At 58.4% G+C, this 21,556-nt stretch overlaps 1 protein-coding gene across 2 annotated transcripts in view; it reads right to left on the bottom strand.

The window, feature by feature from the left end:
* ADGRD1 (adhesion G protein-coupled receptor D1) overlaps window positions 1-21,556 on the bottom strand; it is a 126,040-nt gene that overhangs the window by 48,181 nt on the left and 56,303 nt on the right. The gene's annotated exons all lie outside the window — the stretch shown is intronic.

Raw genomic sequence — 21,556 nt, 5'->3', positions numbered from 1 at the left:
AGGACAAACGAACAAACAAGCAACCAGATCAACCCGCAACGTTGTTCCTAGGACTCCTGTTCTCCCCCAAGAGAGAAAATTCCAGCCCCTGGACTTGGCCGCAGCTGCTCTGCCCAAAGCAAACCGAAGCGGGTCCGCCACGAGCCACGGGCAGGAAGCTCAGGAAGCCGGGGCTGCTCCTGGACACACGGTATCCCACAGATGCCCAATCGCTACTCAGGATTCTGTGGCTGCCTGCCGCTCACGCCATCGTCTCATCTGCGCACAAGGCCCCGCCCCCACCTCCATCGCAGGACCGCATGGACCAGCGTGGGAGTCAGCCTTCTGCAGGACCGGGGAGCAACAGGACGGCTGCCCCGTCAGCCCAGCTCCAGACACAGAAGCCCCTCTTTCCCGGTGCTGGTACGTGCGCGTCTGCAGCAGCCCGCAAACACCAGAGGGCCCATCCACCCTCGGCTTCACCTTCAGCTAGAACCACGGCTGATGGTCCCCGAGTGCACAGCACAACTATGTTAATGCCGCTTATTCCTGATATTTTGACAAAACACGGAGCATGTGAAAGTCCTTGCTGTGTGAGTCACAGTGGAAGTGCCACCTTACAGGCGGGCAGGCATGATCCCTGATTTCCAAGAGTACCTGTGGGGACATCTGCCTGCAGCACAGCCCACTGCATGGGGCTGCAGGAGAACGTGCGTCAGAAATCAACAGGCCGTCCTCTCTCCGGGCACACGCCACGTCAGGGCAGAGGGACTGGTGCTCAGGGAGATGAGCTGAACCTCAAACCCTAAGAGAAACTGGAGGGGCCACGCAGCACAGCCCCAGACTCAAGAGGTCCGTGGAAGCCTCCGTGGAAGATTACTCTGTTCTCAGACTCTGTCCGAGATGCCCAACCGCATCCCTGGTGCTGCCTGGCCGCCACAGAGGGTCGTTTTCCAAGTGCCTCACCCAGGAGCCTAGCGCCCCGCCACAAGTAGAAACCAGAGTGGGGGCCAGCCACCTGGGTTTTCATAAGCCCTTGAATTTGAGAGCCACTTGCCCCCCCTCATCCCTCCAGTGTCCCAGCCGCTGTGAGCATTGTGCTCAGACACTCAGAGCCTCATCCTGCAGCTGCTTGGGGACACAGAAGGTCATCAGCAGGGGAACCACGACACGCAGACCCACAAAATCCAAAGTACAGATAAGGACCAGGTGCTGGCCCCCACCTGGAATCGCTGAGGTATCCTTGGCCCTGAGCAGCCCTGGACCCGCCCCCCAGGATAGCATTAGGGGTCACCGTTCATGGGCAGGTGCACTTGTGTGTTCCCATGCCACGGAAAGGCAGGTGGACGCCAGCGGGGCTGGGGTGCTGAGGCCCCGAGGAAGAAGCGATGCCCTCCCCCACTGCCTGCAGCCTGGAGCCGGCTCGCCTCCCTTCTGGCAGAAGGGGCCTCTTCTAGTCCCGACCCTCTGACTCCCGATCCACATTCGAGGGGATTTAAAAATGAGCTGCTCTGCAGCGCGCCCAGCTCGTGTGTGGTCGGAAGGGCGGAGGAGCAGACAGGGCTCCCCGGGTCTGCAGCCAAGGTCACACCCGAGTCGGGAAACTCCTGCTCTGGGACCCGGGGCTCCTCCCGGCGCAGGAACAGCAGACCGCCTCCTCACGTCTGGATGTGTGACCCAACTGGAACAGAGGCCCTCAGCAAGTCTCCAAGAAAGGAGGCCTAGAACATTCCCAGGAACGTGATTTGTGAACATATGGGGAGCGGCGCTGCCAGAAGGAGGAAGGTGAGTCATGGTGTCACGGCCCGATTTCCCGGAGAAATGTGGGAGGCGTTGACGCCCTGGGGCCTCACAAGTACAGGGACCAGGAGATGGGGTGTGCTCGCCAGGGTGCGGGGGAGTGCCGTCATCTGAACTCTCCTGTGCCCCGAAGCCGAGGCCCTGTGGTCAACAGAGAGCAGCCTTCAGTAGAGAGCTGGCCCGGCTTCCGGGCTCCTGACTGCCCCAGACACAGGTCCCTCAGGTGTCACACGGGCCCGCGGAGCACCTCCTGCAGGGTTGGAGACTTCTCGGACAACCCAACCGCTGGGGAGACGCAATGGGACTAATCAAGTCTTTATTGCCTACCATCATAATCAAAGTACATAAAGGCGTCTGCTTCTCAAAAGAGGAGAAAATCTATCAGATAACAACCTATAAATGTTCCTTGCTTAGAAATCCGTTTGTTTTTCATCCAAGTGTATAGTTTTTCCTACAGACGAGGTGGGGAGAACTTGCCTGTCCCTGCCCCAAGCAAACACACAGGAGGCTCCATGGTCCTTAATTCTGACCCTCAGTAGAGCAGTGGAAGGACTCAGAGGCCCCCCGCCCAGCGCAGGGGGCAGATGCTCAGGGATGTCGGCCGACCAGCCTCACCCTCAACCCGGCCATCTCACCACAAGCCAGGGGTCAGGGCTCCAAATGTCTGAGACGTCTCACTTTGGAGGAAAGCAAAAAAACGGAAGTCCTGTTGGGGGACTGATAAGGAACCCCTTCAATGAGCCTCAAAATCCTGGTGTGTGTGGATGTTTCTTATCTTTGTTAGCAACGGGGTGGACGCAGCCCCTCCCGATGGACACTCACACAGGCCCAGGCAGCAGGGCAGGGCCCCACGGAGGAGACAGCTGAGGAACCACCTCCAGAAAGAGGGCAGAGGGCAAAAGGTCAGGGGCAGGGGGGAGGCCTGTGGCCCAGTAGAGTAGGGGCTCGCCACCCCCAGGCAGGGCCCAGGAGAGCTGGGCAGCGTGGGAAAACTGAGGACACACTCGCGTGCTACGCTCACAGTTCACCCCAACGCCTGTGTTGGGACCACAGGCACCCTCGTTCAATGTCAATCAGGTCATCCGAGGACACCCCCAAGGCCCTGACCCAGGCCCTCCACCCGCCGCCCCTGCCAAATGCTGCTGGAACCCCTTCCTGCCTGGGCCCTTCCAGGCCCACGAGGCCCCTTTGAGCTGGACGTAGCTGGACTCTGGTCTGTCCTGTCGAGGGACATCCTGACCACACGATGTAGACGCCCACGTGATGCTGACATGAGCTCGATTTTATCTTCAGGTGACAGCCCAACCCCCCACCTGCCTCTTCCGTGCACCTGCAAGTGAGCACAGCTGGAGGTCAGCCCAGGCCACGGCCACTCGGGACCAGGGTCAGAGATGCTCACTGAGCCCTGGGGACCAGGGGCCGCGGGAACGTGGGGCTCGCGCAACTCTGAAAATGAGTTTCCCCGTCCTTCCACCTCCCAGGTGACCCCGAGTCCTGAAGTTCTCAGTGGAAAAGGCGCCAAGGAGGCCAGATGGGACCCCGCGTGCAGCGCAGAGCAAACCCGGAACCGAAAGGAGGCAGGAACGTGGAGGTGAGGGCGGCGGTGAGCTCACTCTTGTCCGCGTTGGACTTAGGGACGTGTCTAAAAGTCTCCACCCCCATTTCACATGAATAAGCTGCAGAGATTCCTGTTTTTACAAAGGAAGCTCTTGTGTTGAGCCATGGACGCTGTGGGTGTTGCCGCTGTCCTGGAGCCCAACGCTGCCGCACACACTTGCTTCTCGTCCCGCGCAAACAGGGTCGAGGCTCCTTCCCGCCCGGATTTCCAGTGTTTCACTCACCCTCGCCCCCCGCCCCCTCTGGTTAACCACACAGACACCAAGCCCCCCCAGGGAAGGGCGGCCCCCAGGCCCCCGCTCCAGCCTTCACCGCCCTCTCCCTTTTAGCCCAAGAGTGGAGGCTGGAAAACACATCAGCATTCCTCAGAATTCAGACAAATTCACGCAAGTTGCAACAAGGTCTCTCTTCTGCAAAACCTGGGATCGTCAGCTTCCTTGAATCGTTTCCTCCCATTACAAAATATGCTCCTGGGGGTGCCCAGGGAGCTCAGTGGGTGAGGCGTCTGCCTTCAGCTCAGGTCATGATCGCAGGGTCCTGGGATTGAGTCCCACGTCGGGCTCCCTGCTCAGCGGGGAGTCTGCTTCTCCCTCTGCCTCTGCTGCGGCCCCACCCCCACCCCGCTCATGCTCTTTCTCTCCAATAAATAAATAAAATCTTTAAAAAAAAAATGTCATTAGAGGCGCCTGGGTGGCACAGCGGTTAAGCGTCTGCCTTCGGCTCAGGGTGTGATCCCAGAGTTCTGGGATCGAGCCCCACATCAGGCTCCTCCGCTATAAGCCTGCTTCTTCCTCTCCCACTCCCCCTGCTTGTGTTCCCTCTCTCACTGGCTGTCTCTATCTCTGTCAAATAAATAAATAAAATCTTTAAAAAAAAAATGTCATTAGAAAATACACCCCTTAAAAACCAAGTGCCATTCACTTCTGTTTAGTGCTTCAGAAAGTGCCTTCAGCACTGGGAAGCCCAAGACGACACGACGGCCCCAGCACACGCGGCTGCTGTCCCGAAGAAGGTGAGCTACAGAGAGGGAGCCACCAGCCGGACGGACAGAGAAGAGAACCCAGGAAGGACCCCACACGGTGGCGGGAACACGCGTGAGGAAGGAGCGGAGCGGCTCCGTGAAGGAAACATAGTTGTTCCCACACCCAGCACATGGCAAGTGGGCGCCCGCCGGCAGGTGCGCACCGACACCCACACACCCCTCACCTAAACCTCACGTCCTATACAAAATCGACTGAACACGGACCCTCCGTTGCACGTTAAACATGGAACTACAGGACTTTACAGGATAACATAGGAGAAAATCTTCCAGACCCGGAGCCCACTGACGAGTACTTGGCTAGGATGCCAAAAACACAATCCATAAAGTCTTAAAAATCAATAAATTGGACTTCCTAAAAATTAAAAACTTCAGCTCTGTGAAACACCCCGTGAAGAGGATACGAAGACAAACTACAGACGAGCAGAAAATACTTAGAAACCACGTATCTGACACAGGAGTGACGTCTAGGATAGATACGGAGTCCTTGCAGCTCAACTCCAAAACACCACACAAAGAATCCAATTAGCAAACAGACCAGAGCCGGGAGGAGACATCTCACTGGAGAGGACACACGGAGAGCAGACATCCATACTGCCAGCCGTCCAGGAATGAAGGGATTCCACAACGAGAACAAGGACAATAAAAACCAGGGACCGCACCAGACGCAGACGAGCACGCAGACACCGCAGGGCCCACGCCTCGCTGGTGGAAAGGGCAATGGGACAGCCGCTCTGAAAAACAGTCTGGAAGTTTTAAAAAATACTAAGAATCCTTACCCCGTGACCCCACAGTTACACTCCTGGGCATTTTTGTCAGAGAAATACAAGCTGTTTCCACAGAAAAACCCGCACACGACTGTTCACAGCAGCTTTACTTGCACGAGCCAACACCGGGGGACGACCTAAACCTCCTGTGCGGGGTGAATGGTTGAGCACGCGGTGGCCCCCCATGCGGGGGCTACTGCCCGGCTTCACAAATGGGGTAAACCAACAACCTGGACAGGCCTCAGGCCGATGGAGTGACAGGAGCCGAGCTCGCAAGGGGACACACAGTGCGACTGTCTTCACACCGTTCTCAGAACGACGGATTATACAGACAGAAGGCGGACCGCTGGTTAGGGCTGGGGGGCCGGTGCAACAGGAGACGGTTTTGGTGGTAACACGGGTGGGCAGCTCGGTGTCCATGGTGGTCCCAGGAGTCCACACCTGATTTACACCAACACCCCGTGCGGACGCCCATGCTGGTTCTGCGGCTGCACGCCGAGTTCTGGGGTCGCTAATAGCGGCGGAGACTGGGTGCAGGGTACACAGACCTCCTTCTACCACCTTCGCAACTTCCTGTGAATCTATCCCTATCCTGAAATGAAAGGCTTTAAAAGGGTTAAACCCGCGTCGAATCAACTCTAAGGAAGCCATGTTTCCCCGCTGGAGGCGCAGGGGCTCGTGGAGCAGGGGAAGGTACCCGCCCGCTAAGCAGGGCTTCAGTATTTGGGCCTCGTGCGGAGGAGCTGATCGTGCACAGGCACGTGCAGCCCTTCCGTCGGCCAGCAAAGGGCCCCCAGGTAACCGACCGTGCTCTCATCACTGGGGACGATACAACCCTCCCCGGCTCCCCGGCGCCTCCTGTCTCCACTGTCTGTCGCCCACTGAACGTCCCCCAGACACAGCACACCCAGGACCCTGCTCCTTCCCGGGGCTTCCTTCCACCTCCGGGGGCCCTGGTGGCTCTGTGAACACCCACGTTTGCATCCTGAGGTGTGTGCTTTGTTCCTGTTGTGAAGCACAGTGTCTCCTGTGTGGTCAGGGCCAGAAACAAGGGAAGCCGTTGTTCCTTCCTCTGCTGAGGGTCCGGCCACAGTCCCCCGCCCCCGGCGTCAGACTCCATCCTCTACCCACATCAAAGGGCTCAGCTTTTGCTTCTAGACCTCTTTCTGCAACCTTTTTCTTCCCAGACGCCTCTTGCTCGTGGAATATTTGTGTTATAAATTATTTCTCCCTGGACACCTGGTTTGAATTTTTCAAAAATGTTCTGCAAACTTAATTTTAATGTCATCTGTACTGTGATGTAAGAGAAGCATCAGCACTTCAAACACGGCTTCTGCAATGGTCTGCTGGCCTCTCCCAGTGCGTCTCTGCCACTGCCTCTCGCCCCTGCACCCTGGCGCCGCACCCCCGGAACCGCTGCGCGAGCTTGTCTCTGTACAGGTGGAAGGAGGAGCCAGCCGTCCCGAAATCAGTCCCCTTGTTGGTCCTGTTTCCGGTGCCACGTGTCTTCCTGGATTGTAAACTGAGGTTGGCCTCTAACTACATCCGAAACAAAAGGCTGGCAATCGAAACGGATTAGTGCTGTTTCCATGCCTATCAGCCTCCTCGACCGCGAGGAAAACGTATTGTTTTCATTACACAAAGTACAAAGCAGAAAGCTCAGTATAAGCGTGGAACTGCAGGACTGCAGACCCTTGGGAAATTGCAATTATAGGTACGCCCCAGGGGCCACGGCAGGGAGTGTGATACTTTTATTTCTATGCAGATAACGGTATGAGTTGGAAAGGTTATAAAATTCTGATCTATTTTACAGCCTGGTTCTGCGGCTGCTAACCATAACAGGTCGTGTTCGTGATCCTGAATTCACCTATAAACCACGTTAAAAATGATGCTGTTTTCCCTGAAAGGTGAGCGGTCTGACTCAGAGGAGGGAGGAATGTAGAACCCACAGTGTATATTCCAGGACCCTCGAGGACGCAGGTGCTCAGGGCGCCTCCCCGCGTGGGCTCTGTCAAACCCCCATCGTCCCGTTTGCCTCTATTTTACATACTCACGAGTAAAACTAAAGTTTCCTAGGTTAAACACACACATGAAAAAAATTCCTTTTTAATAAAGAATATACAGCCCTCCCTTTAAATTATCTTCCCACACATTGAGAGAGCACTCTTCACAAAGGGGAAATTATGACTCTCAAGCAGATCCGCAATGAACACACGTTAAAGGAATTACTTAACCCCCTCGTGAGCAAGGCAAGCGCTAAGATGTCACTGCTACTTCTACGGACCCAAAGAATCTGACACACGAGCCAACGGGAATGCTGAACGTGCTCAGCAGACATGAAACTGGCAAACCCATCAATATGCCCAGGGACCTAATCATTCAGCTGACTGCCCGTCTGACAGACGGGATCTCAGTGGACAGAACAGAGGATCGAAATGCCAACCGTGGAGCCAGCAGGTGGCGGCCCAGAAGGCGGGAGGTCTCCCGACCGAGGCGGACAGAAAACGGTTTGTTTGTTCAAGAGCCAAGGGTCCTGCAGCGTGAGCACGGCCCCCGGAACTTCTGAAATGAATGCCTGTCCTTCTCGGGGCACAAAAACCAGGCCGGAGCCTTTGCAAACCACTGTGCTTGCTTCTGGGGTGAAGCTTTTATTGAACGACACAGACCTTCTGATCCAGCAGAGCACGCGGGCAGAAGTGAGCAGCCATGAACAAAGCAGCGTTTCGAGGAAAAATGAAGAAGACATTTATAACACATAGGGACATCAGTACGAGAAAGAGGAAGAGGTGACCGCGAGCCCAGGGACGCAAAGGCAGAGACGCAGACAGAGCAGCGTGCAGAGCACATGCCTGTGCTGCCCCATCCTGCCCTCGGTGGGGCAGGTGCGATCCCACGGGAGGGCCTCAGAGGAGGCAGGGACAGCCCCACACGGAGAAACACCTGGAGCACCAGCACAGGCCGGCCCGACCTGGGGGTGGGGGTGGGGGTGGGGGGGTGGCTGTGAGCACACGGCCCGGCTGCACATACACACGGGGACTGCCGGCCCTGAGCACAGGCACAACAGGCCGGGAGAGCCCCCAGGGATCGGGTGCTGGGACGGCGCTCTGTCCCCTGGGCCGCCGCAGGTCTGGCTGCTGAGGTTCACAGCCGCGCTTGTGGGGCCCACACAGCCGTAGAGTCCCCGTGGCTCCATCCCGCTCATGAAACCAGCCCACCTTCGCAGAGCTGACCTTGCTGAGCCACCAGGGAAGTGTGTGTCCTAGAGCTCTGCCTTCCAGCTGCTCATGACCACTCACGCTGGGCTGTCACACCGTAGTTCCTCTCTGCCCTTCTGTCCAGAGACAACCCCTTGCTGCTGGGTCTAAGCTAGTCTGCGTGTTTCTCCCTTGACTAGTCCTTGAAAACAGAAGCCTGTCCCAGCTACAGGAGGGAAACGGGCTCGGCAGCGTGGCACTGCCTCACCGTCACCCCCAGGAGCCCGGGAAGCCGTCCCTTGACTCCTCAGTGACGGTGACCATGACCAAGGGCAGTAACTCTGCCCGCAGGACACAGCGCTCCTGCTCCCTACAGAAGGTGTGCCGGCCACAGAGCGCACGTTGGGGCCGAGTTCAGGGGCAGATAGGAAGACACAGGAACAGGAATGTGCTGTGACCTGTGGCTGGTCAGTGACCCCTGACCTCTCGGAGCAGGTGGCGGGTGCTGGAGCACCTCGGGCCACCGGGCCCTGCCCAGGACTGGACCCTCAGGCTGCTGCGGCCCTGCTCCACGGCCTCCTCCATCGGACCCCACCTGGGCCCTGAGCCAGACCCTGTGGCAGGGCCTTCAGGCTCTGTCACGAAGACATTGGTCCACGTGGAAACATAAGGCCGGGTTTCCAGTCTGCTGATGCACCAACAAAGGCCTGGTGAATTGTGCACACACGCTTCGACTGGAAAAACACTGCAGAACCAGAACGGACCCAAACCACCTGACGGAGCTGCTGGCAGAGGCAGGGAGTGGGCTCCTGGCCCTGGGGGCAGCACTCGGAGTGTGTGGGCAAAGCCTTTCCAGTTGGTGGTGTGGGCAGCAGCCCCCTCGGCTCTGCTCCTGAGGGCCCTTCTCTCCTCATAGCTTGTCCCTCCCGGTCTAATCAAGGGAGCTGCCGTGTAGACAGACCCAGACGAGCCTGGAAGCCCTCAGCTCTGAGCTTACGTGATGCGGTGCAGCCCAGGCTGTCCGTCCCATGTGGGTCAGGCGCATGGGGTGGCATGTGCGTGAGAGCACTCCCCATCCGTGGGCTCCGGAAGCTCTGAGCTCACGGGGCCACAAAAACTGAGATTTCTGTCACTTGAGGGGGAGGAGACCTCCACACAAACCATGTAGATTAGGGTGGGGAGGACGGAAGAGGATGGAGTCACTCTTTGACACAGGCTTGAGCCCCTCCCCAGGCAAGTTTCAACCCACCGTCCAGCCGCAGACAGGAGAACGCCCTCTCTGCTTTTAAATCCGCACGTGCTGGTCGGGAAAGGTTATAAAGTGTCCACCACTGTCCCGAAGATCCTATGCTCCAGGAAGTGTGTCATTACTGGGATGTCCTCATCCTTGTGCTGGACGTGGAAGTAGGCTCGGTTCATGAGTCTGGAAAGTAGGGCGACCAACGGCTACGTGCATCTCCTACGTGAGCAGCTCCAGGACAGCTGCTGCCCACGGGAAGCACTTCCAGCTACGCACGCAGCCAGCGTGACCCCCGAGAACCACATCAGGGAGGCCTTCGCGTCTCCATCACGCACAGGACGCGGCTGTGTCATGGGCCACCGGCAGGCCACGAGCAAAGGCCGCCCAGCTGGGACACGCCGAGCGCACAGCCTCCTGCTCTGATGCCTGGAACCACACCGGGCAGCAAAGTCTCCAAACATTTGCAAACGAAGTCTTTGTGCCCAGTTTCATAGGGACAAGACCAAGCCAAAGCAGAGGAAAGATGACTTCCTGACCACCCAGGGTGACATCTATAAGCCACAGACCAGCGTCCCACTTTTCCAGGCCGTTCGAGTGTCGGTCTAGACCTCCTCCTGCCGCACCTCCCACTGCCCTACTTCTGCCTCTGGGCCGGGGGGCTCTCCACCTGGCCAGCAGCCCCCAGGACAGGCAAGGCCATCCCATCCAACAAAACACGTCCTCACAGCAGGCCCAGCCTCCCCTTCCCTGCCGCCTGCCCGTTACTAGGCCCCCCTAAGGCGCACATCAAGGGCTCACGATGACGTCCTGTGGCTCGGCTGCCAAGTGCCCAATCCCGTGACCGGCATTCGCCAGGAGACCTTCGAGCACTCCTGGTGTACAAGACCGTTGCGGGCGGAGCACAGATGGATGCTTTGCACGTACGCGGGACGATGCCAGGATGAGCATTCCACTCCCCGAATCTCTGGCCACAGCTACTTAGAAGAGTGGGCACTAGGGTTGAAGAGAACCTTATTGGTACGGTGGGAGACAAGTGTGTGGGGTACGACTGTGCCAACGCCGCGACCGTGGAACACAAACGGGAGAGGCTACGGACAGCTAAGGCCGTGTGTGGCACTCCTGCATCCGCGAGCTTCTCCCCGTCCAGGGCCAGCGGCCATGCCCGGCGCTGCTGCGCCCACTCTGCAGCCTCAGCCAGCACAGCCCTCACGTCGGCCTGCAGACAGCATGGCAGGCCCACTGTATGCAGGAGGAAGCTGAGACCAGAGACCTCAAGGGCCCAGCCCGGGGTCACACAGCTGACACGTGACGGAGCCAGGACTTGAACACAGGGTTGGATCCAGGGCCTGCGCTCTGCCCCATGTGAAGTGCGGGCTGCTGTCTATGCTCACATGTCATTTCCCCCGTGCTGGCCCTGCCTCTCCCATCGCTCCACTCCGGCTCTGCCCTCGCTTTGCTTCTCTTCTTGCCTACGTGTGGGAGAGCTGTGGCCTGGCCTAGCCTCAGCAAGGACCCTGAGCTGGTAAGGAAGCCAGCATCCCCGGCATCTCTGAGTCCCAGGAACTGCTCAGGAGGACAGGGAGACTCCGGAGGAGAAGGCTGTTCCTCTGGCGGTCTGGGGAGGAGAGGCAGAAGCCCTATTGCTGGCCCCCACGGGACGGACCCAGGTCAGACTCCCTGCCCCCGAATGCGTGTTTGTCCCACACTGTACAGGAGGGCCACGCCAACATCTAAAAACGATCCCGTCCTGCCCAGAAATGAGGACTGGTTTCTCAGAGAACAAGAGTCTTTTATGTGAACTATAAAAAGTTACTGGATCAACAACCTATTATCATCGCGGAATAAATTACTGATCTGAGCGTCAGCTGGGATGGCGCCTCGTTCAGCCCTCCGCCCTGCAAACCCAAGGAGAGCAGGTCACAGAAACTCCCTCCAGGGCCTGCTTGCCAACGGCCCCCACCTGGTCCCAGCTCTTCCCAGAGGCCGAGGGTGCGAACCCAGGCAGGGCGGGTACACCCCTCTGCACATATGGGCCCCGTCACAGCTGTTGCCGCTGAGCCTGTGGGAAGACACATGGCGGCTCCCCTCCGAGCCCCGAGGACGGTGGCTGATTCCCGTGATCGTGAGGCCAGTGTGGCCGGGCAGCTGCAGGCCGGGCTGAGAGGAAACACTCTCCCTGGGAAGGGGAGCTCAGAGGTGACCCACGTCCCCAGACACGCACCGTCCACACCCCGCTCACGGCTCCAGAAAGACTGCTGGCTGCTGTCTCCTGCATCTGCAGCCCCCCTTAGCAAACAGGGGCTGTAGCCCTGTGTGCCCCAGGGCAGGGGCAGGACCGAAGTCTGTGACAGATGGACACCTGTTCTGTCGTCCAGAGCGAAACAGTCTGAGCAGTGGTGTGTCAGAGGACACACCCTTCAGAGGCACTGACGGAGGCCCTGTCGCCCTGCCCCCGATGTGTGACATGAAGGTGACAAGTGGAGCACCGTCCTGGGCTTGGAGGACAAGGTCCAAATCCTGAAGGGGCTGGGGCCCCAGGGCACCCCCCACCCCCACAAGCCTGGGGAGTATTCACCTCCAGAGGAAAGCAGCCCACTGGGGAGACCACCGCTGCTCGTTGATGAGGACACTGGTTTACGTGAAGCTGAACCTCTTCCCATGGATTCGTGGCTCCCACGAAGCCCCAGTGGGGGCACTTACGGCATGGCCTCGGCGCCCCAGAGCACCCAGACTAGAAGGGAAGGCCCCTCCCGCTGTCACGCACTGACTTCTGTCTGGAGAGGATTCCTGTCCCTTGACCTGGCAGGACGACGCAGTTCGAGGTACAATAAAGGTGCTGGCACATCACACAGCCAGCAGCAGGAGCATGTCCGGCCCTGGACATTCTCATCAGCGATGAGGGCTGCGTCCTAACTGCTTCCTCCAGGTGCCTCCTGAGGCCTGAGTCTGGACCTCATGTCCCCAGACGCCAGCACCTCTGGTTTTCTGTGCTCCGTGAAGACCCCGCTCCCCAGCAGTAGGAGGGCATTCCCGGGAAATGGGCCGCCAACAGTGCCCCAGGGGAGGCCAGCTGGGACGACGGCCCCTTGCAGGAGGCACAGGGCGTGGTCACCTCTGCACTCCCACTGTCCTGCCTTGCGGCAGGACTGGCATGGTCAAATACTAGAGAGTAAGACGTTCAGGTCAAAATCCTGACTTTGAATATTGGTGACTGCTTCAAAACCATCTGAAATGTGGTGTGGGGCAACCTCGGGCCAAACATGGCACAAGGGCCACCACGTCGCAAGCTCAGCTCCAAGAGTGAAGGCAACTTCGCAGCTTCACTGTGACGTTCCTCATGCGTGGTCCCTCCCGCTGCCCCGTGAGGCTGGTCCCATGCTGCCGCCATGAGTCCCGTGTCCTGAACAAGTCCCCAAGGGTGGGCACTTTACCCCACAACTCAGAATTTGTGCAGGGCTACACCTGGGGCTTTTCTGGAGCTGACTCCCAAACCCTGTTGGTTTGCACCGTTTCCCTCGGGCTGGCTGCCCACTCAGGGACCAAAGACAATTCTAGGTCCACGCAACTGAGAGAGACGGAAGTGTTTTCTATTTAATTATGTTTGTTTTCACATGTATTTCAAATATGTACACCAAACACGTGGGCTTCAGGGTATCACCGCTTACCACTGTACCCTTCTCTGAAAGACTAACGCCGTTTAGGAGGAGGACGAGGAGGAAGGAGGAGGGGACGGGGAGAAGGTGAAGCAGGTGGGGGCGACCGCCCTGCTCCCCGCCGGCTGCCCGCGTCCCGCTGACCAGCGTCCCCAGGTCCCCGTAAGATGAGCAACAACGCTGGGAAGCTGTGAAGCCACAGCAGATCCTCCCCGTGGAGGCAGCGTCATGTCCCGGGTCTCAGGCTTGGGTTCCCGTGGGGCCGGGAAGTGACGCACGGGGGCCCGCCACCGGGCCGGGCTCTGGAGACCCGAGGGCCACCCAGAGGTCAGCAGCTTGTATGTGAGTCACTCTAGGCCCACTTTCCTCAGATCTTCTCAGAGCCTCCATTTTCCAAGCGAGAAAACGGATGGAAATCCTGGTTCTTATGTGAAATCTCCCATTATAAACTGTTTGCGACAAAGTCACGATGTGAAAGGAAATGTCTGTGGGCCCCAGGGAAAGCCAGCCTTCTGTCCAGCGAGCGCTCCTCCCCATGCTCAGACGCTCCCTAGGGCTTGGTGCGTCCGTGTTCGCGGTGCGAGTGCGCTCGGGGAGAAGCTGCACAAAGCAGCGGCCTGGGAGCGAGGACACCCCCTCCTCGTTCTGCTCAGCGCGTGTGGCCTCAGCCCTTCCAGCTGACGACCGGTCACGGTGCAGGCCTGTTTTTACGGAGACCCTGGGCTCAGGCTGAGCTGGACTTGCCCCTCTCCTGGCTTCCGAGAGACCAAAGCAGACGTTCTGCTGTACGGTCCCTGGGGGTGGGGCTCCCTGTGCGGCTGGTGTGCCACCTCCAATGTTCCACCCCGCCAACTCTGGGCCCCTGGGGACTCGCGGCACCAGGCACAGTGCCCGTCCCAGGAGACCTGACGGGGACCGCTGATCTTCCTCGGACCTTGCCTCGACCTCCCCCCACCCCAAGCACGGGTCCCCTGCCCCCTCCTCCGCACACGGCCCTGGTGTGGGCCCCACCTCGTGCTGCCAGCCACGTCCTGTTCATATATGTGTGTGGGGCACATATGTAAAAATCAGGAAATTTCATGTAAAAGCACCCCTTGGGAAAATGGCCAGACTAGGGGACAGGATGGACATGCCCTCAAGATTGCCGGTTAGCAGACTTGGGGCCCCCCCACCATGTCCAGTTTTCTCCTGATGCCAAGGTCAAGGGTCAGCCACGGCTCTCTTCAGAGCAGAGGAAGTTGGGCCCCTGTGGCCACCTGGGACTCAGGCCAGGCAGGAGCACGTCCCACGGGGACCTTAAGTGCCCATGTGTCTCATCTATGGGCGACTCCAGGGGCCGCCCCTGGATGGCAGGCCCAGCCCCTCTGCTGTATGGTCTCAGTCCTGGGTGGCAGCAGTGGGGCTCCTGCCCTCATGGGCAGCTCTGGCCAGTGCCAGGCTCAGGAAAGCGCCCTCACTGCTGTTTATACCAGGATTGGGGGTGGGGAATACATGGAGTTGATGTCCACCCTCGTGGGCAGGTGGGCTTACCCCTGATGGGGGCTTGAGCTGACCCGCCCTCCTCTGCCTCCACCTCATGGCTGTCCACCTGGGCATCCCCCCGCCAACCTCTCCCACCCCTCACCTGCTCTGGACCTCCTTGTCCACATTCCCACCACAGTCCCAGCCCTGCTGGCCATGAGGGGATGAACACCTTCCCCTAAACTTCCCCCAAAAGCCCCACTCCTGGCTGACTTCATACCCCTTCCAGGCAAATGTCTGGGGGAAACTGCAGGATCCGTGATCATGCAGCCAGCTGGCCGAGCCGTCCCCACACATGCTCAGCATGGCCTGAACACTGGTCAGAATTTTTTGAAAACTGCATATTTAGCAAAAGGTCTTGATTCTCTTTTAAAAAAACCAGAAAATGTGTTAACTCTAGTTTAGAAAATAACGTGAGCTCTCCATCAACCACTACCCCACTCTGAGATTCAAAATAAGAGAACAGACACCCAGCAGTCAGCAGAAGTGGGACCTCCGCCCGCTCGGGTCTGGGCACCCACCACTGCCTGCCATCCTGAGAACCTGGTCTGTGTGTGAGGCGTCAGGCAAGGTGCCAGGTCACTTCAGGCCGTCGGCAAGGGCTTGGGGACATGTTTCTGCGAGGTTTAAAGGTTGAAACAGAGGAGTCAGGGCCCAGCAGGGGCCGCACACGTGAGCTGCCATGAAGACGTGGTGGGGGGCTCTCCGCAAGCCCCGCATCCCCCGAGCTCGGACCAGCCGGGTGTGGCCAGCAGTGGCCTCACACCCCTGACGCAGGTCGATCTGTAAAGCCCACACAGGCTTTGCTGTGTTTGCACCGGTGAACAAGGAGGGGAATGAGTTGGGGCACCTGGGTGGCTCAGTCAGTTGAGCCTCCAACTCTTGGTTTCAGCTCATGTCATGATCTCAGGGTCATGAGATCGAGTCCCGGGTCGGGCTCCGTGCTCAGTGGGGAGTCTGCTGCTGGAGATTCTCTCCCTCTGCCCCTCCCCCTGCTCGCTCTCTCTCCCTAATAGAAATAAATAAATAAATAAATCTTTAAAAAAAATTATGGTTCCTTCAAAACATATCAGCAGCATCATGCTGTTGAAGCAATGGGCTGTTGCAGCTTCAAATTTCGAGTCTCAGAACGACCAACAGTGCGTCGTGTCTAGGGCCGGCCGCTAGCATGGCCTCATCAACCGCCTGCAGGAAATCTCAGGTTTGGCATGGTGAAGTCTGCCTGGGGGGGCAGGAGGGGCACGAAGCTGAGCAGGTTGGAGAGTCAGGTGAGGCCTGACCTCACTCCACAGACGGGCGCATCCTGCTGGCACATGAACTCGGGGCTTCGGTGTCTCACAGACCTGGCCGCGACCCCACGCCTTCAGCCCTGCAGACCCCAAGCCTGGCTGTGTCACCTGGAGGATGTCACCAGCTTTCCCAGCTCCGTGACCCCATTCTCCTTAGCACCACATGCTGTGCACAGCCTGACGAGGGAGAACGCACCCCGTGTGGAAGCTGGGGGAGAGACAAACACTAACAAAACGACCCCGTGAGGCACGCAGTGCCACCAGAAACGGGACACCACAGCGATGCCCGCTCGATCCATGAGTGACAGCAGAGCTGAGACGGGGGGGCACTGGGAGTGGCCAGTAACGGGAGCAGGGGGCTGCTCCAGGCAGAGAGAACAGCATGTGCACAGGCCCTGTGGTTGCAGTAGGGGCGGATGAGGAGGGTGGCATGGGGGGGGGGGCTGAGACGGGCACACTGGGCCATGGGGAGGGGTTTCTCTTCACCCCCTGGGAAGGCAGCCTGGGAGACTCCCCAGCAGAGAGGCAGATGACCCGATGTGCTTCTTTAGAAGGTGGCTCTGCTGCTGGTGGGGGACCGCTGGCAGAGGCAGGGGACAGCAGTTCTGTGTGCACTGGAGTCACTGGAAACGCAGGGCAGGCAGCAGAGGGGGTGTGCATGAGAGCGACAGTGACGGGCACCACGTACACCACCGTGACGCTGCATGAAGTGGGACACGCCGGAAATGGGAGCACAGTCAGCAGACTGTAGCTCAGAGGGGAGACAGCGGTCACAGGAGTGATCTGGGACGGGAGCTGGACAGTGTCCACTTCAGGCCCGGCCTCGGCGGGTGGGGGATAACACGCTGCGAGCACTTATCTGCCCCCACGTCCCGCCACGTCAGTCGGAGTGAAGAGGGCTGGATGCAGAAACTCTCAGGAGGGACAGTGCTCACCTGCAGCGGGGCTGTGCCCATCTCCCCGAGGACCAGGACAGCACGGCCCTGCAAGGGGCTCCTGTTGATCTGCAGGGTCCAAACATACCCAAAACCTGTGGATGCCCTTCACGTAGCAAAAGGGACTTGTGGACAGGCTTAACATAAAGATGTGCAGGTGGGGAGGGTCCTTCGAGAGGGAGGCAGGGGGTCATGTCAGAGATGCAGGCTGACTACGGAAGCGGGGTCAGGAAGAGAGGTCTGAAGATGCTGTGCTGCTGGCTCTGGATGCAGAAAGGGGGACAAGTGAAGGAACGCGGTGCCTTGGAGCCGCAAGAGGCAAGGAAACAGATCTTCCTCTGGGCCTCCAGGAGGAGCACAGACCCCCGAGACTGACCTGGAGGCCCGACCTCCTGACTGCAGGGCAGCAAGGCCATGTTGTCTGAACCACTCAGCTCATGGTAACCTGTTACGGCAGAGGGAGGAAAGCAGCGTGCCTTCTTGCGGAGAAACAGTGGACACACCAACAACAGCAGCAGTGCTGACTTGCACGTGGCCAGAACAGAGTAAGAAACCAGGGTGGCAGATGATGCCACAGCCAGAGAAGACTTGGAAGTCAGTAAGGAAACAGACGATGTAAAAAATAAAACCGCAGAGCAAAACGACACCAGCGCGATGGGACTCTGTAGCTGCCAGGTTTGCAGCCACGGGGCAGATGGGTGCCGGCGAGCCCTCTGGGGACAGCACGAGTCCCAACAGCCTCCTGAAGGGAAGTTTGCAATGGGCATCAAATGTGACAATGGCTATCTTGCCCAAAACAGCCACAGCGGCCTGGAAGAGCAAAGCCAGGGCCCCGAGCAGGCGGCAGGGCCTGTTGGAAAGCTGTGGCAGTCAGGACGGCGGGTACTGGCAGCAGAATGAACAGGCAGGAGGCAGGAACAGAGTCCAGAGACAGAGCCACATAGATGTGACCGCTTGATTTTCGGCAAGGTGACACTGCTGTGGAGGGGACGCTGACCCTCCTGCAGAAGGGAGACCCCAACCCTGCTTCACAGCACACAGAGGGCAGTCAGAGAAGGGCTAGAAAACAACGAAGTTTTAGGTAGCCACGAGTGTCTCTGCAAACTGGGCTGGGGTGAGGTTCGCCGAGGCGGCATGAGCTCGGTGCATCACACTGCATACAGGTCAAAGCTGCAGCTCCTCAGGAGACGCCCCAAGAGTAAAAAGGCCAGACCAGGTGAAAAAGATATTTGCCATTCACGCATCCAAAACAACTCCCACCCAACGTATGCAAAGAACTCCTAAAAAAATCAGTGAGAAAAAAGCAAACCACCCAACATGGGCAAACGACTTGAAGAGCAGAGACAAAAAAGGACATTAAGATGTTCAATAACTACCCTCAAAGGTAGCCACCTTCAGTAGTCACCAGGGCAAAGCAAATGAAAACCCAAAATGAGACACTGTGAGCCACCAGAATGACTAAGCTAGGACGACCCCCACCACAGGTGCTGGCAGCGGGGATGCCCACCAGCCAACGGTGGGGGGCAAGGCAGCATCCGCGCGGGAACCGGCGTGGCATTACCTACTCAGGTTGAATACGCGCGTGCCCTAGGACCCGGCTGTTCCATTCCCGGCTTCGCACCAAACAAGTGTGTGCGCACAGTCGCCGAAGGCAGGCGGTGCTGGAGAAGGGCGGTCGTCCCAGCCACGTCTGACGGATGGGGCGGGGGCAAGCTCACAGGTGTGTTCACACTCACCCACGTGCATTTCTGCGAGCTTGCTGTACTTCCGTATCACGTCTACTTTCAACACTGCGGGGAGTGAGAAGCCAGGTCTGCGGACTGTGAACTCCAGCCCCGACACATGCGTCTGAACCCCACTCGCCCCGTGGTGAGGAAACGCAGACCTGCCTCACACGCCCACAACAGACTGTGAAGCAGGACAAGGTGCAGACTTCGACGGAGCTGCTCCAGGATGTTCTCCTGAAGTGACATCGAACAGGAACACAATGGCTCGTTGTGGTGTTTACGGTGACGGAGACACGAAACAAACCACGCGTAGCCACAGAACGGTGATCAAAAGACTATAATGCAGCCACGGAAGTGACTTACGGTGCTCAGTTCCTGGCACATGAACACGTGTTAAACAAAACCTGGAGGCACCTCACGGCATGGAGCGTGTACCCCACTTCACAGCGCACGCGTGAACCTGCTGAAGGAGGCCCATCAAGATGTCAGCACTGGGTATCACCGGCTGCTGGGACTTCAGTGACATTGGGCTACATACACACGCGTCGGTATGTGCCTGTGTGTGTGTGTGTGTGTGTACGTGCATGGAGTGTGTGCGCGTGCCGTGTTTCTGTCAAATAAGTCTATGTGGGCACCTCGGTTTCCACCACAGTCTGCAGGGTAGGAATATTCGAGGTCCCCAACGCACCTAAGAGTGACTATAAAAAGACAACAAAGCATTTTTCCTGCTCACAACAAATCCTAGGGAAGTGACAGCTCCGTGCCACAGCCCGTCAGGAGGGTCCGTGCCCCACCGTGAAGTCGACCCACTTGCTTGCACTTGTCGTACATCTGGTTTGAATGTTACAAGTGAAGAAACAGAGAAAAGTGACTCTTTCACAGCCCAAACCCAGAAAGAGCCAAACCATGGATAAGAGCGCAGAGCTACGTGATGACGGCAGGCGGGGACGCAGCACGGAGGAGGAGGACCCGGCTCTGGCAGCAGCGGACACGAGGAGCCCCAGACACTTCCCGCACAGTCTGGGGACGTATGTGGTCCCCACAGCTGGGGAGGGTATGCTGCCGGCAGAGGCCAGGGACGCTGTTCCACACCGGAACACACAGAAGGGCCCAGAATCACAGCACCGCGGCGGGAGCCCTGACGAGACGAATTTTGTCAACACGATGGGGAGCAAAAGAGGCCGGAGCTATCTGAGTCGGGAGGTCAGTGCCTGAAAGACAAGCAAATTCCAGAGGCCGAAGTTCAGACTCTGCCATGTGCCTGAGCGTGTCTGAGCCTCCCCCTGCTCACGGAGATGCGAGCGCCAGAGGGCTCAGTGTCACTCAGGGGCCACTGTGGACACCGCTCCAGGTGCTGATCAGCCCTGGTGGACGAGACACAGGTGTGCCGGCTCTTGGTGACCAGCGTGCCCCCCCCGGGCAGTAAAGCAGGCACTCTGGGAAGAGAAATTCCTGCCAGGCTCAGAAGGGAACGCTTGACAAAATGAGTCAGCCCCCTGGAGGGCACTGGAAGGCCATGGCGGGGCCCCAAGACGAGACAGCACCCCCCAGGCATGCCCCCTCCACCCGTGTCCTCACTGTGCATGCTCCAGAGCCCGGGCTCTGAACACAGCCTGGGCTCACGGGTGTCCTCCGCAGCGGGACCATCCAGAGTAACCCCAAAGCGCACTGGGTGATGGACTGAGCACCGTGGGCAGGGGTGGGGGAGCTCAGCGAGCTGTCCTCTAGGGGACTTCCAAGACAGGCCCGGGCTGGGCCTGCCACCACCATCCCCTTGGAGAGCCCTCCCAGTCCACACCGTGCTCTGTGCCACAACTGTGGGCCTCAGGCCTTGGCCCGGCGTTGGAATAAACATTCTGCATCCCCACGGAGTCGGGGAGACAGTCTATGCGCACCCCATGTTTCTTCTGAGCTCGCTGCACACAGCCTGCGGGTGAAGGCCTCCTCGAAAAATGCTTCCCATCAGACGAATCATTTTAATTCAAAAAAGCCTGCCTCCAAAAACATCCTCAGAAATGCAAAGGCAACCTTCAAAAGAAAAAGCCCCAAAACCCTAGAGAACGCTTGGCGAAGACAAGCCTCAATTAGCATCCTCTTTGGGTATGATAAAAATTCCTCTCTGCCTCTCCTCAAGACGGGATTCTTTGCTCAAAGCCTTTCTCTTTTAAAAATAACTACAGTAACCAACCATTAAAACGGGGACTGCGTTTTAATCCACCCTTTCTTTTTCTCCAGTTCTGAAACTGGCACCTTCCAGCTTCACAGCAGACACAGACGCAGAGTCCTACCCGACGCCCAGACCGGCAGCCCAGAGTGCAGGATGCTGTGGGGACGCGGGAAGGGTCTGAGGGAGGCTGCCCCTGCTCCACGCTCCCACGGCCTTCTGGCCTGTTCCGATGCTCCTGGGGCAGGAAAATTTGGTCAAGGGCTGATGAAAGCCGTCACGGGTCCCGCCCCAAGCCTTCCAGAACAAAAAGATGCCCCTGCAAGTACTCTCTGCTTAGCGTCTTGCATCTAGAAGCCTGAATGGTGCCCCAGTGGCTTTTGGCCTCCCTCAAAGCCACGGCCCCCCGCCGTCCATCAGGACCCAGGGGACACTGAGCCCGGGCCCACACAGTCCAGCGGAGCCCTCTGCTCCCACTGCTCCCTTGGGGGTGGCTAATTCCAGGCCTCACCGCTCCCCAAACCATGGTGATATTCAATCTGTAAGATCCTTACTACCTGTGGTTGACAGTTCATAATGTTGTATCTACAAAGGTGAATTAAACACATGCACGGATCTCAAGAGAGGAGAG

The sequence above is a fragment of the Ursus maritimus genome, unplaced genomic scaffold, assembly GCF_017311325.1.
Source record: "Ursus maritimus isolate PB19 unplaced genomic scaffold, ASM1731132v1 scaffold_33, whole genome shotgun sequence".
NCBI lineage: Eukaryota > Metazoa > Chordata > Mammalia > Carnivora > Ursidae > Ursus > Ursus maritimus.
This window is presented reverse-complemented; position numbering and strand designations above follow the sequence as displayed.